Source organism: Tamandua tetradactyla, chromosome 2 (assembly GCF_023851605.1).
Source record: "Tamandua tetradactyla isolate mTamTet1 chromosome 2, mTamTet1.pri, whole genome shotgun sequence".
In the NCBI taxonomy this organism is placed as follows: domain Eukaryota; kingdom Metazoa; phylum Chordata; class Mammalia; order Pilosa; family Myrmecophagidae; genus Tamandua; species Tamandua tetradactyla.
The window spans coordinates 83,674,513-83,690,914 of record NC_135328.1 but is presented as its reverse complement, the minus strand read 5'-3'; the positions used below and the strand labels follow the sequence as shown (position 1 = coordinate 83,690,914).

The following is a 16,402-nucleotide window of genomic DNA, read 5'->3' as shown; positions in this document are numbered from 1 at the left end:
CAGCAACAGGTTTAATGTGTAAGAGGCAGTGTCCATTCAGTACATTTTTGCAGAGTGAGGTTTTCTGTTCAGGACTGTGATGAGTTCTCACACAGAGTCTGCTCGCCATCTCCTTTTTGTAAACTTAAGAAAAACACTTTTTATTATTAACATAAATTTTTAATTGACTTCCTCCTGGTGCTTTATATCAGCTAAGATTCACTGGGGCTTTACAGTCCCGAGATTCTCCTGTGAGCTAAGCTGGGCTCTGTGCTTCTAAACTGCCCGTCCAAAGTTTCTACCACCTCCCCAACTAAAGAACTGAAATCTGCATCAGAGATTTAAGTACAGTTCTGACTTTGAAGAAGCTGTTGATCTCATTAAAACTCGACAAAAAGTATTCTGGTGCTCTTCTTATACAAGTACAGCAAAATCCCTGGGGGATTGTTTGCAAATGATTGCTAGCTTGGTGAGGAAGGCTTTTGTTGGTGCTGATATGTGAGGTGGTTACTTGTATTTATCTCTTTCTCATGGGGTATCAATGAAGCCTCATGTTTAATCTGGTATGCCATAATTCAGGCAGAAACCAACTGAAATTTTTCTACAAGAAAAAATATTGGTGTGGCCCCTCTTTTGCCGCTCAGCCACCCTCCTCACCCATCGCAGACTCAAGCCTGATGGGGTGGGGGGACCTCTCTGACTCCCCACTATGAAAGAGGAGCTTGCTTGGCGGGTCCTGGTATACTGTCTGGTATATTGTCTCCATATGCCTCTGGGAGACCTCTTCTTGAAGTCAAGTGATAAAGTTGCACTTCTGTTTCCAATGGCACATGTCCAGCCAGGAACAAGGAGGGCAGCTTTGTTAGAGCGCTCTTCTCGACTGGGTCGCCAAGGCCGGGAGTGCAGCTGGAAAGCGTTTTCTCACTGCTGTGCCCCAAGACTGCGGTTAGTCTCAAATTCCGGTGAATGTGACTAAAAAATGTTTGCATTTTAGCCACAATCACTAACAAATTATGCTCAGCTATTCAACACACAGACCAAAAGAGAGCCTGACCCCATTATCAAAACTCAAACCCAGATGGCGAGGAGCCCCAGCCTAATGAGGGCCTCTCAGTCATTTCAAACAAATTTCTTGTCAATCATGCCACATCGCATATGGGTTCTCCTTTCAAAGGCATCACGGAGTAGGAGGATTCGGAGGCCTTCCAGAGCAAAGCAATGCCTTCCTCCTAAAATTAGTTACTTATTTTTTAAAAACCTTGAGAACATTTCCTCCTTCTCTCCTCCTCTTTCTCTCTCCCCTCACCAAGAAAAAAAGGTCTCTAGCCTGTATTTCTATGTTAGACAACAGTATCCGGCTTAATTCACAAGATGGAGCAGCCAGAAAGTCTGGTCTACATACTTGGCTCATTATTCAGTGGGGAAAGGAAAAAGAACTCAGAGGAGAAGAACATCAAAACACTCTACTGAATGGTCTATCCTTTGCATTCAAAATAAACTTACCAGCAACTCTAACTCCACGACCCTATTATCACTTTATATCACTTTATCTAGCAATAAAGAGTTAGAAAGAAAACCACACTATTATCTGGAACCTGACAAACGTACAAGGGGACATCCCTTATATGTGCATCTTTCTACGTGAAATGTGAAACTATACCCTCTGCCCAAAAGGGTTTGCCCACAGTGCCCTCCTGTCTTGACTCTGTGCTGGCTCCCTAGCAGATGTGGTCTCTTCTTTACTCTCAGTGTGTGACAGCCTGTCCCTCTCCCTGTTTGCTTTTTCTCTTCTCCTCACACCGCAAGCATGCTTCTCTGACTCTGAAGTGCCACCCCTGATGTGCCCGCCGTCACCCCTTGCAGGCTGCCACGCTCCGTGGTAGAGCCCCTCCTCCGAAGACGCAGCCGCAGCAGTGTGTCCCCCGGCAGAACCGAGCCGCTGGCTGCGCACGCGCAGAAGAAACCCGGTGTGGCCCCCGCAGTCCTCACTGCCCACGTGGGAGATTTCTGAAGAAGCGGTTGAATAAAATGGAAGAGCGGGGCGAGTGGTGAGCGGAAGGCCGAGACCACAGCGCTGAGGGAAAACCAGCTCCCGTATCGGGAAGTTCTGCAAATTGTTGTTGTTCTTGTTGCAGCTGCCGGCGACTCAAAAACCAAAGTACAGTGGTGTGAGGACTGAAGTCCATTTTCTGTGTGAGTCTGTGTAAAGAGAAAGATAAACAGAACCTTTCAGCAACAGGCATATTTTAGAGTTCAAGTGTGACATGACGGGTCCAAAATAGATTCCACATGATTGGATCCGATCCAGAATCCCGGTCCCTGAATAGCAATCAGTGTTGGAAACTCAGCGCCGGCATCCACGATCGTCACATAAAACATGGAAGAAACGGCAAATCCTACACAGCTGTTAGTGAGCAAGGACAATCCGTACATGGAGTTTTATGCTACGGGTACATTTTCTTAAATTACCCAGCTTAGTTTAAAATGAGGGTCTCTGACTTTTTACATGTCTCTTAATGAAAACCCAGGACCTTACTACTTTCTTTTCATGAATGTTTCTTTCAAAGAAGGAGGGTTATGCTCTTTGCAACACTCAATCCAGGCAGAACTAATGACCCAAGGGCTTCATGCTAGTTTATTTTCATGGAAAGCTCCTCATAGTTTGAAACCATACAGCATCCCAAGCAGCTCAGCAGATATGAGCCAAAAGTCAAGGATCCTTTGACTTCGTCAGGAGGGATGTTGAAAGGTTGGGGGAAGGGAGGCCGTCTCTTCCAGGACTGGGGTAGGCTGTTCTATTGTGATATCACTTCACTTTCTCTGAAAATGTGCAGAGATCACAGGAAAGGAGAGGAGATACTGAAAGAAGAGGAAGGGAGCAGGAAGCAAAAAAAAAGAGGGGAAAAATAATGGCTACATATGGAGTCCATGGGACCCAAACAATCCACTTTCTACTAAAAGACAACTATTTTCCTTTTAAACAGCACCAGAAATTCTTCTATATCAGGACCTTCCTGTTTGGCTAGTGATAAGCTCATTTAATAAAGACTTAACATTTCTGTCATTTGAAAGAGTCAGCTGTAGGTCATTCTCTAGCTCGCAAAACTACCCTAAGGGATTCCTGATACTAAATGCATATTTTGGGGAGAACTTCAATCAATGAATGTCCTGCCATTATTGGGAGCCATTTGAGTGTGAACTGAAGGAAAGGGATGGGCAGAATTGAGCACTTCTGGGGGGACAGCTGGTGCAATGTGTTCCTGCACACTGACAGCACTCGGACTGGCCGGGAAGTCAGCATTCTGCCTCAAACCAAGGGAGACAAGTGGGTTTTCCTCCTGTGTTTATAGTCCTCTTCCTCTCAGTAATCAGATGTCCCCACATGTGTTTGACATTCTGTGACTCTTACTTTGCACATAATGGTCTGATTTTGTTTCCAGACATATCTCTTTTGTTATATGAATAAGAGTAGTCCTTCATAACTGAGAAACAGATCAAACCACAGGTCAGCAGTTCATAATCCCTACCGCCTCTTATTCCAATGGCATAAAAATGCATGGGAAAGAAAATGACAAACCTCCTTCTCTTCTCATCTCATGGCGTGACTAATGTAAATCTTAACAACACAAAGAAATAATGCTTCCAGAAAAATTTCTGATCACTTTAGAGCTTTGCTTTTTTCACAGTACTTTGGAATGTATGCAAGCACCACATTATATTTGTTTTAATACAGGCCTGTGATGGCCTGCGAGAGTTTAATTACTAGGGTTACAAACAAATAAAGCTTTAGTTAGTGTATTGCAAAGCATCAGTGCATGGTTTTCACAAATACCATGAAGTTACATAATCATAAAGCTTAGATTGCAAAGTAACCCTTAAGGATCATCTGGTCTACCCCGTACCTTCAGAGAAAGCAGGTATTACTTATATTTGACAGATAAAGCAACTAAACTTCAAAAAGCTAAACTATCTTGTCCAGTTTCACCCAGTTAGTAAATAGAGTCCACGGGATTAGTCCTTATGTCTTCTCCTCTTAGTACAATTCCTGATATTGATGAAAATCCAACCAGCCTTGAGTCATCTCAAACAGACAAGGTGTTTTCATTGCACGAGTTTAAGTTTATGCAAATTTTTTGTCTAGCCTTCCATGATTCCACTATTGAGCCAGATAAGGTCATTTAAGACCTGAATGGAGCTGATTAAGCTCCTAGAGGGTAAAATACATGTTTCAGTCAATGGTGTATCCCAGTAGCTCCTAACATAGTGCCTTGCCCATAGGAGATTTTCACTAAATACCTGTCTGAAGGGTGAGGGATGCCTCCTGGAATCTCCAAGAGCAATCAAGGGATGTCTCCACACAAAAGCAGAATGTCCAATCTGGTGTCAATAACATCAATAAAACACCATTTGAAGATCTTAGCTCTGTTAGTTTATCAAGATTTGTGCCAACTGGGCAGTTCCTGGGCATGGACTAGCCCCAAGGCAGTTTAAGACTTACCACCCATCCAAGGAAATGGGATGGCTAAAGCTCACTCCTTTATATTAATATTCTCTGGGACAGGAGGGGTTGAAACATGTGTTGTTTTAATTCACATCTATCCGTCACTGTTGACATTAGCCCTCTCTTAGGAAACCTGGCCCTAAATGGGAAAATTATAAATTGAAAAAAAAAAACTTAATCATCTCAATGGAGAAAGATATAATGAATTCCTTCCCAATCCAGAACATCCAAACAATTTCACAGACAGAACGAATTTATGAAGAAAGAAAGCAAGTATATAGGTAATAAAAATGTAAAAGTAGCGTGTATATCACATGAAATGAATTTTGCTAAACCCATCTTTTCTAGTTTCCCTCAATTTTCTCCAATTCTTCAGAATTTCAGGGTCCATAATTATGTTTAAATCAAATTGCTTAAAAATAAATGTTATAGCATAAAATATCTCTACGGCGAAATAAAATCTAAACATAAGAGCACTTCAGAACACATGGAATGGCACACACACACATAACAGACTCACAGAAGATGCTAGTCTTCAACTCTCTCACTTGACCTATGTATGCGCTAGTGTTCTGGTAAAGTTTAACAATTGGTTCTCCAGGAAGAAAACAAAACAGGCATATACAAATGTATAATAAATTTTACTGATAGCAGGAATGTGCAGCCACAATTTACGTATAATAAAATATACAATGCCCTTTATTGTAATTTCCACAGAGCCAAATTATTCCCAAGAATGTTTTAGTCAAATCTTCTCTAACTCTTGTATCTGTCTGTAGCCAAAATACGGCTGCAATTGACAAATGAGTATAGAACCAGCATGAATATTGGGTTATGTTTTTATTTAGGCTTATATTAATGTGTAAGACAAAAGTGAAGCAATGAAGACACACGTCAAAGCATCCCAAAAAACGCCTTTGCTGAACTGAATAATAGTTTTTGAATACTGGAAGAATATTTCCTCAATTTCTAGTGCAATAAATATAACAGTAACTGTATGGTATAATATTTCAATCTTACAGATACAATTGATTTAATAACCTCAAGAGCATAGATAGCAGTAAAACATTATAAAATGATTAGGAATGGATAACTTTGGAGTATTTGTCACCTTGTTTTAATATACTTTAGTTAAGGTTTTATAGTTTAATTTTTTAATAATGGTTGTATTTAACAACTGATTTACAAAGTTGAACAATCAGTGTCTGAGAGCTGCTCTGAAGCAGGCTTATGCAAAGCAAAATATTTTGGGTTCATTCAAATATGGCACATAATTTAAATATTCCTTGATATTCTCTGACTAGAAACAGTGAGGATCAAGTACTTTGGTGTTTCTTTTTTATCGTTTTCTGAAAACATAATGTTATGGCATATTTATTTAGTGTGTTTTTGGTTGAAAAGGCTATTACAATGACAACAAAATGGAGTAGTTCAAAAAGTGATGTGAATTTTCAAGAGCCAAAGTAACAAAAGTCATTGACAGTTATTTTTTGAGGCTACCCTGCATTCTAAATTACCAACAATTAAACCAACATTGATGTCATGGATGACATAAGATTAAACAAGGAGGGGTTTTCATCTTTTTTATTCATTTTCATACTTGTACTATCTCTGCCTCACAAGAACCAATCATGAATCAGCTGCACGTTGGGAAATGGTCATATCGTGGAATCTTAACAAAAGTACTCTATAATGCTCACGGAAATCCCAAGGGACAGTGGGAGATATTACTATGACATTTTTACTTGGTTTACCTACCTGAAAAAAACCTTCAGGTAGAGGTTTGCGCTACTTGAGTTTATTTTTCTCGTTCTTGTTGTTGAGCTCTTTTAACTGTGCTGTCTTCACCCCTGGAGCACAGCCTAACTACAGCTACCTCGATAGGACAATGGCATTTTCTCCGTCAAACTGAGGGTGGAATTCATGTCTTTTTTTTTTTTTTTTTTCAAATGGGCAGGCACGGGGAATCGAACCCGGGTCCTCTGGCATGGCAGGCAAGCATTCTTGCCTGCTGAGCCACCGGGGCCCGCCCTGAATCAAGTCCTTTAACAAAAGGGTGGGAATCACATTGAACTGTATAGACTTTTTTCCCTCAACTCTCAAAGTCCTTTAGTGTACAATATTGTTTGCTCAAAAGGTGGGCAGGGGCCAAAGGACTGCTGGGTACCCAGAGGAATAGATTAAGAAGCCAAGCTCTCTCTTTATTTTTTCTTTTAAACTCAGGCATTTATAAACACAGAAGAATACATTAATTACACAAAAATAGTTTTCTAATAGAATAGTAGTCGTATATTTATTAGCAGCAGAACAAGACAGAAGACACTCCCTGGATTGTAAAGCTCCAGGTGTGCTTTTTCCTTAATTGAAAAAAAAATTGTGACTTGGGATTCTGACTTAAAGCAAGAACCAATCCCTCCCTCACCGCTTGGGGGTGCGAGGTGGGGGAGTGGGGGGCGGCAGGCAGGGGGGGCTCTCTGCGGGGAAGCAAAGGGGATCCCTGCCACTGACCATTCTGGGTTTTTCCCTCCGTTAAAAACTCAGAAAACAACACAATTATCAGGTAAAAACAGAGTGGAAAATGAACCACCTTATACACCTTGCACCATGTAAGGTGAACAGAAATATTTACACGCGCGTTGTTTAAGCATTTGGCTAGTTTTGTACCAAAGCGGGACAGGACATGAGTGAGTCCGCTGCCCCGGAGTGTGAATAGTGAGTGATCAACCTGAAAACACAATTATTTAGATAATGGGTTTTACATACAGGGAGAGTCAACAGCCTACAAGATAGAAACCTCTGGTCCATTTTTCTGAAAATAAACCAAATCGCAGCTGCAGGAATGCGGAAAGTGGGGTGCGGGCAGGAAGCGGGGTGCGGGTGGTCCTCGAGCTGTGGGCACGGCTGGGTGCGGTGGTCCAGTGCAGCCCTCAGCCGCCCTCCAACCCTGCGCTCCGCTGGGACCTGGGGGTCGGCCTGGCCACGGGACCCGTGGGGAGGGGGAGGGAGGTAGATTTCGGGGGCAATTGCAAGACAGTTGGTGGGCTGAGGGAAGCCAGGCCTTGCCTTCCAGGATAGGAGGGGCAGAGGGGGTGGTGCTCCCCAGGACACACACTCATACACACACACACACACACACACACACACACACTGTAAAGTTAATATCCCTCTGAGTTCAAGAAACTCAAAAGCAAGAGGAGCAAACTTGGCAGCAGGGGACAGGGGCCTGATGGGGTGCCAGGGGTCCTCTGACCGACCTCGCAGTGCAGTGTAGAGATTTATTTTTCTCAAGTTTTGATATGACTAAATTCAAAGGAAAAATGAGTAAAACGGTAAAACTGTTTTCAGAGATTTCCATTGTTTCCCTCAGTGATGATTTTCAAAGATTCTTTGTGGTTGAAATAGAAGTCTGAAAAAGAAGAACATTCCAGACATTCTCCTTCTGAGTGCATACAGCAATTCTATGTCCTGTGGGGGAAAGGAGGCAAAGAGATAATATTTTGTTCCATCCTAGCTTGGCTTTCCCCAAAAGCAGAAACAGAAAAGGGCTTTGGTGCAGATAGTTTATGTGAGAAGTGATCCCATGGCTCAGGGTGGAAGGGGGATGGGGAAGAAGAAAAGCCCAGGGTAGGGTGGGTGACTGACCTGGTTCCGGCTGTGGACAATGGGGCGAGATCATGCTGGGAAGACTCTGCGGAGCCATTACGGGATGCACCTTAGACTTACCTTCCAAAGGCTGTGAGGATGGACACTTTTCCAACCCTGCCTCCATCCCTAGTGAACGAGGATGTGGCTCATGGAGGGCAGCTCCAGGGCTAAGAGGGCTCTAGCAGCTGTGGTGGTTTGACCCCATCATGTCATCGCTCATGGTGCAGGCCCTAGACGCCACAGCAGCCCTAAAGCAGCCTATCACTTATTACTCAACCGGAGAGGCCAGTTGGCAGAAAGCCTGAGGAAAAGTGGACACGATCAGCAGAAGCCAGAGGTGAGACACTACCCGTGTGAATAAAAACTACTCTGCCCCACAGCTGAAATCAGAGGTGGGCTGAGATAAGTTAGCACAGGACACCAAGAGCATCTGCTATGATGCCCAATCATTTTCCCATTCATTTAACAAACGTTTATGAGTACACACCCTGTATCTGATGCTGCAGTGTTGGGGATACAGAGACAAACCCCACTGGGTTCCTGTTATTGTAGCGCTCACATCCTGCCCACACCAGGCCATCGGGCTGGTATCTGAGATCAGTCATAGACGTTCATGCCCTTGGCTTTGGGGAGCCACAGTTTGTGCTGTATACAAAGTAGTTTTTGGAGTCAGCCAACCGCAGGGTAATATGGTTACTACTTGTTGTTTTAAAGGCCTTGCGAACCTCTTTTCAGTCTCAGTTTCATTATCTATGAAATGAGAGTAAGACTCACCTACCACATAGCACTGTTGAGGGAAGAATATGTAATAATAAATATACGGAGCAATGAAAATAGTATCTTCCCTTAGTCAGCACTCAACACGGGTTAAGTGCTCCTGTCTCTCCAGGAATAGGGTATGTGACTCTCATTTTCATAATTCCAATTCTTAGTGTCATACCAAGCACAAAGAAGTAGCCAATAATTGTTTGTTAAGTGGATGTGACTAGAAACCGATGCACTAGTTGGCTGATTTAGAGAAACTACTTTGGAAAAGTCTATGCTGTTAGGCAGGCCACGGTGGCTCAGCAGGCAGAGTTCTCGCCTGTCATGCCAGAGACCCGGGTTCAATTCCTGGTGCCTGTCCATGAAAAAAAAAATCTATGCTGTCTAATGGGTTACTTGAAATAACAAGTTGATAATTGGGAATGATTCTTTTCATGAGTCTGCTCAACCCTTTAGAAATTTAACATGTATTATTCAAGAATTATGTAAATTCCAATTAAAAGACAAAAACTCTCAGTTTATGTTTTCAGCTCCACTATTATAGGCATGACTCATATAAGACAAATAAGGTCAATAAAGTAAAAAAGGAAGGATGCACAATTGTTAAGCATAGTAGAGGAGCAAAAAGTAATGCTTTATATTTATTAAAGTCATAATGAAAATATATCCACAAGTAAACCTTTATGATAAAAAAAGCAATAAAATATATCAAATACAACTATTATAGAATTTAAATACAAAGAGATATTTAGAGCCTAAATTGTCATGAAGAATTTTATGGCAATTCCCTGATTTTTTGATTGATCAAATAAATACAGTGTGGTTGGAACGAATTTGAATAATATAATCAACCAGATCATATAAGTATATTGAATATTGTATACAAGAAGGCTAGATTATAAATTTTCAAGTATTCAGTTTTGAAAATTGATGCTATTAGGTAAAAAAAAATGCCTCAATAAATTACAAAAAGAACGATTATTTAAACTACATGCTCTAGTCCTAACTAAACAAATCTAAAAATGAACACCAAGATAATAACAACCTGAAACGTTCTTCCCCTCATCTCTTCCCTGCCACTCTCACCCCACAGTTCCAACCACTAGGATAACACATTTTTAATTACTAAAAGAGGAAATTAAATGATAATTTCACATAAGAAAAAAAATAAAATGAGTATAATATTTATCAAAACAAATGAAAACACAAACAGCCCAAGTGTTTAGGGTCAGTTCAGAGTCTAAATATATGAGCAGCTAAACAACAAAATTAAGTTTTAATTCAAGAGGTTAGAAAAATACAAAAAACAAACCTAAGAGAAAAAAAATAAGGAACCATAAAGAGGAAAGCAGAAATCAATAAATTCAAAAGGAGAAAACAGAATAAATCTAAGATTTGATTTTTCAAAATAACCAACTACAAAAATGTATAGCAAACCCACTCAAGAAAAAAGACAAAGTAGACAAATTTACAAAATTAGGAGAGATAAAGATAATACAAAGAGCAGATTCAAAGGCATTTGGAAGTATTGACAATCATGATGAAATGGGCTCTTACATGTGAAAGTAAGATTTACTCAAACTAAATCCACACAGGTGTAGTGTGGACAGAAAAACAGTATAGAAGAAAATGAAAATATTGCAATGGATTACCTCTAAAATGTTTCCAAAGCCAGATGTTTCTTCCAGTGAGTTTTTCACATTTTCAATAAACAGGTAATTCCCATACTACATAAACTCTGCTTCTGCTCATAGACAGATGGAACGTTTTTAAATTAAGTTTGAAATCTGTATAATCTTGAAAACAGAAACTTATGAGAAAGAACATAAAAAGTGGCAAGAACAATGTCAACTATAGTATAGAAGGAAAATCCTAAATAAATAAAATAAGCAAATTGAGCAAAATAATAAAGTAAAAGAATAAACTGTGATTAATTTTGGAAAATGCCAACAATGCAAGGTTAATTTCTTAATGGGAAATGTAGTAATACAAAACACAACATAAATAGATAAAAAGAGGAAAAATAAAAAATAACTCAACATCTTGAAAGGTGAATAATAGGCAATTGATAAAATTCAGTGTCCATTTCTGATTGATTAATAACAACCATAAGAAATCTTCAGTAAATTAGAAGTAGAAAAATACTTCCTTGACATGATTTGGAATATCCATCTCAAACAATGGAGGATCCTGCTACTTTTTAAGGTAGTACTGCTGTGGTTCTCAAAGTTGGGTCCCCAGACCAGCATCACCTGGGAGCTTATTAGAAATGCATATTCTTACATACCACTCCAGCCTACTGAATCAGAAACTCTGAGTGTGGGGCTCACCAATCATATTTTTAAAAGCCTTTTAGGCAATGGTGTGCTAGAACTAGCTTATGTGGGGTACTTCAAGAAGCCCATTGTTAAAATTTCTGGGTTTTATTGAGTCTCTTGTTAAATACAGCTATGATTAAAAATTAAATTCTATAACTTTATGATTAATCCAGTATATTAAAATCAAAGGTAATACATATTCAATACCTATAGGTTCCCCTCAGCTTGTGAGGCCATTGGCACCTATTCTGTCAGTATGGTGAAAAGACTATATATTGGAGTGTTACTGCCTATCTCTTCCCAACTCTGCCTTCAGTGACTTCATATTAGTAGCTTGGAATCATTTGAGAATATTTACAGCATTGAAGTTGGCAAATGCTATAAATCATACTTTAATTTTTTTTGATTGTCTAGATCAGAGGCTCTCAAATTTTTTCTGTAAAGGGCCAAATAGTAAATATTTTAGGCTTTGTGGGCCATGTGGTCCACTGCCATGATAATGTGATGGCCGCCACAGACAATACATTAACTTGTGGGTGTAGCTGTGTTCCAATAAAACTTCATTTAGAAAAACAGGCAGTGGACCACATTAGGCCTGTGGGCAATATTTTGCTGGCTCCTGACCTAGACTTAAAAAGTGATGGAGGCGGGCCGCGGTGGCTCAGCGGGCAAGAGTGCTTGCCTGCCATGCCGGAGGACCCCGGTTCGATTCCCGGCCCCAGCCCATGTAAAACAAACAAACAAACAAAATATAATAAAACAAGAAAATGTTTAAAGATGTTTCCCTTTCTTCCTCCCTTCCTTCCTTCTCTCTGTCTTTCCTTCCCTTCCTTCCTTCTCTCTGTCTTTCCTTCCCTTCCTCCCTCTCTCTTAAAAAAAAAAAAAAAAAAAAAAAGTGATGGAGGGGGCAGAGCAATGGTGGCTCAGTGGCAGAATTCTCGCCTGTCATGCTGGAGACCCAGGTTTGATGCCCATGCAGAAAAAAAAAGTGATGGAGAATAACGTCATCAGCATAAAGGTGTCCCCTGAAAAAGTTTCCTCAAATTATTTAGGTAATAAAAGTACAAATTCCACTTCCTTAGAATTCTGGAGGACAGTATGGACTGGAAAAAGACTCAACAAATGTTGAAGAAACAGAAGAATACCAGGTAGGAAAATTCTGTCCTATAGGTTCCCATTCCCCTCTCCCTCACTTGGTCCTCAGAGGCAGTATGACCCAAGTCCCTCCCACTGCAGAGACTGTAGAGTGATTCACAGCAGTAAGTTAGAACTCCATGCATATTCGGGTACAGTGAATTGTATCTACAGAGATTCAGGGTAGAACGTGAGCTGTTGAGGAGTGCTACCTACAAAACGACCCCCAAGGGGGGTGAGGGGAAGAGAAAGACCATGTAGAAATGCTGACAAGTATTGTTTTCCCCTCATTCAATCTGTTTCCGTTAGCTGGGTCACCTAAAGACAAAATAGACTTTTCTGGAGTGTCCCATCTTTCGGGATTGACATGTTTCATTCTCAGGGGAGTACACAAATATATGGAAGTTAAATAACATTCTATTAAACAATCAGTGGGTCAAAGAATAAATGCAAGGGAAATTGGTAAATATCTAGAGATGAATGAAAATGAGAACACAACATATCAAAACTTATGGGATGCAGCTGAGGCAGTGCTGAGAAGGAAATTTATAGCTTAACACTTAAGATTTAAAAAAGAAGAAAGAGCTAAAATCAAAGATCTAACTGCACACATGGGGGGCACTAGAAAAAGAACAGCAAACTAACCCCAAAGGAAGCAGAAGGAAAGAAGTATCAAAGATTAGAACAGAAATAACTGAAATTGAGATTAAAAATAGAATTAACAAAACCCAAAGATGGTTCTTTGGAAAGATCAGTCAAATTGACAAACCCTCACTTAGACTGACAAAGAAAAAAAAAGAGGGATTCAACTAAATAAAAATCAGAAATGAGAGGGATAACATTACTATTGACTTCACAGAAATAAAAGGATCATAAGAAGATACTATGAACAACTGTATGCCAGCAAATTAGACAGCCTAGATTCAACCTAGATGAAATGGACAAATTCCAAGGAGCAAACAAACAACCTATACTGACTCTAGAAGAAATAGAAGACCTAAAAAAAGCAATTACAAATAGATCGAATCAGTCATCAGAAACGTTCCAACAAAGAAAAGCCTAGGATCAGATGGCTTTACATGGGAATTCTACCAATCACTCCAAGAATTAATACCAATCCTGCTCAAATTCTTCTAGAAAATTGAAGAAGAGGAAGTACTTCTTAACTCATTTTGTGTGGCCAAAATCACCCTAATACCAAAGTCAGATAGAGGCACTACAAGGAAAGAAAATTACAGACTGATTTATCTTATGGATATAGATGCAAAAATCTTCAATGAAATACTTGCAAATAAAATTCAATAGAACATCGAAAGAATTATACGCGTGATCAAATGGTTCTATCTTAGGTATGCAAGAGTGGTTGAACATAGGAAAATCAATAACTATAATATACCACATCAAGAAGATGGAGGGGGAAAAACCACATAATCATCTTGATGCAGAAAAGGCTTTGACAAAATTCAGCATCCTTTTATGTTTAAAAGACAAGCACTTAGAAAAATAGGATTAGAAGGAAACTTCCTCAACATGAAAAAGGACATATATGAAAAACCCACAGCTAACATACTCAATGGTGAAAAACTGGAATCTTTCCCTCTAAGATCTGGAATAAGACAAGAATGCCCATTGTCACTACTGTTATTCAGCATTGTACTGGAAGTTCTAGTCAGATAAATTAGTCAGACATCTAGTCTAGATAAATAAGAAGATGAAATAAAGGGCATCCAAACTGCAAAGGAAGAAATAAAACTTTCACTATTTGCAGATGGCATAATCCTATATATAGAAAGTCCTTAAGAATTGACAACAAAGCTACTAGAATAAACAACATCAGCAGAGTGGCTTGGTACAAGTTCAAGGCACAAAAATCAGGACTGTTTCTATATGCTAGTAATGGGCAATCATAGGAAAAATCATGGAAAAATTCAATTTACAATAGTCACTAAAAGAATCAAATATCTAGAAATACATTTAACCAAAGATGTAAAGGACTTGTACATAGAAAACCAAAAAACATCCCTAAACAAAAACCTAAATAAATGCAAGGGCATTTTATGTTCATGGATTGGAAGATTAAATGTTGGTAAGATGCCACTTCTACCCAAAATGATTTACAGATTCAATGTATTCCCAATCAAAATTCCAGCAGTCTATTTTGCAGACATGAAAAAGCCAATCATCAAATTTATTTGGAAGATTAAGTGTCCCTGAATAGCCAAAACCATTTTGGAAAAAGAAGAATGAATTTGAAAGACTCAAGCTTCCTGACTTTAAAGCTTATTACAAAGCTACAGTGGTCAGAACAGCATGGTAATGGCACAGGGGTAGGGATGCAGACCAATGGCTTTGAATTGAGGGTTCAGAAACATACTCTTACATCTATAGTCAATTGAATTTTCACAGGGCTGCTAAAGTCCACTCAACTGGGAAAGCATGGTCTCTTCAATAAATGGTACAAGGAGAACTGGATGTTCATATGCCAAAGAATGAAGGAGGCACCCTATTTCATGCCATACACAAAAATTAACTCAAAATGGAGTTAACTAAATTAACTAAATATAATAGCCAGGAGTGTAAAATCCCATGATAAAAGGTAGAAAAATATCTTCAGGATTTTTTGCTAAGCATTGGTTTCTTAGACTTTACACAAGAGCACAAGCAATGAAAGAATACATAGATAAATGGACCTCTTCAAAATTAAAAACTTTTGTACATCAAAAGACCTTGTCACAAAGTTAAAAAATAAAAGGAGAAAGTATTTGGAAACATATTTCTAACAAGTGTTTAATAACTAAACTATGTAAAGAAATCCTACAACTGAAGAATAAAAAGACAAATACAATTTAAAAATGGGGAAAAACTTAAATAGATATTTCACCAGAGTATACAAATGGCTAAAAAAGCACATGTAAAGCTGCTCAACATCCAACACACAAATCAAAACTACAATGTGATATCATTCCACACCCAGAAGAATGGCTAGTATAAAAAAAAAGAAAATTGCAAGTGTTGGAGAAGATGTGAAAAAATAGAAACACTCATTCATGGCTGGTGGAAATACAAAACGGTGCAGCCAGCATGGAAGTCTGTTGAGTTGTTCCTCAGGAAGCAAAATATAGGATTTACCATATAATCCAGCAATCCTGCTACTAGATATAGCTCAGAATAATTAAAAGCAGGGACTCAAACAGGTATTTGCCCACCAAGGTTCACAGCAGCATTATTCACAGTTGCGAAAACTGGAAGCAACCCAAGTGCCCATCAACTAATGAATGGATAAACAAAATATAGTATATGCATACAACAGACTATTATTCAACTTTAAAAAGGAATGAAGTCCTAAAGCTTGTGACAACATGGATGAACCTTGAGGACGTTATGCTGGGTAAAATAAGGCAGACACAAAAGGACAAATGTATGAGCTCAGTGATTTGAACTAATCAACAAAAGCAAACTCATAGAGTCAGAATCTAGAGTATAGGTTAGCAATGGGGATAAAGAATGGGGAGCTGATGCTCAATTGTACAGAATTCCTATTTAGGTTGATTGTAAAGATTTGGAATAAGATGGTGGTGATGGTAGCACATTGCTGGGAGTGTCACTAATAGTGCTGAATTATGTAGGTGAATGTGGCTGAAAGGGGGAAGTTTTAGGTCATGTGTGTCAATAGAATGAAAGTTAGAAGATAAAATATGGGACTGTATAATACACCAATCTCTATTTCTGGAGTTAACAGTACAAGCATAAGAATTATACAAGTATAATTCTTTCATGAATTATAATGAATATATAACACTAATACAAGGTTAATAATAGGGTGGTATATGAGAAAAAATATACCTAATGTAAACTATGATCTGTAATCAAAAGTACTATTTTAATATTCTTTCATCAATTGTAGTAAAAGTACTAAACAAATGCAAAGTGTCAAAAATAGGGGGTGTGTGGGAAACATTTTTTTCATGACTTCTCTGTAAAGCTACAAATTCTTTAATTTAAAAAGTAACAATAATGTTTTAAAAAACATTATGCTAAGTGAAAGAAACCAGATACAAAG

General features: G+C 39.1%; 1 long non-coding RNA gene across 2 annotated transcripts in view; it reads right to left on the bottom strand.

The window, feature by feature from the left end:
• Window positions 1–16,402, bottom strand: part of LOC143660980 (uncharacterized) — a 193,294-nt gene that overhangs the window by 13,277 nt on the left and 163,615 nt on the right. The window contains exon 3 of one of the 2 annotated variants that reach the window (XR_013164362.1): window positions 1,955–2,178. The exons of the other annotated variant lie outside the window; for it this stretch is intronic. This is a non-coding gene — a long non-coding RNA (uncharacterized LOC143660980). Of the gene's footprint in view, window positions 1–1,954; window positions 2,179–16,402 lie in introns of those variants that run through there. 2 annotated transcript variants of the gene reach the window in all.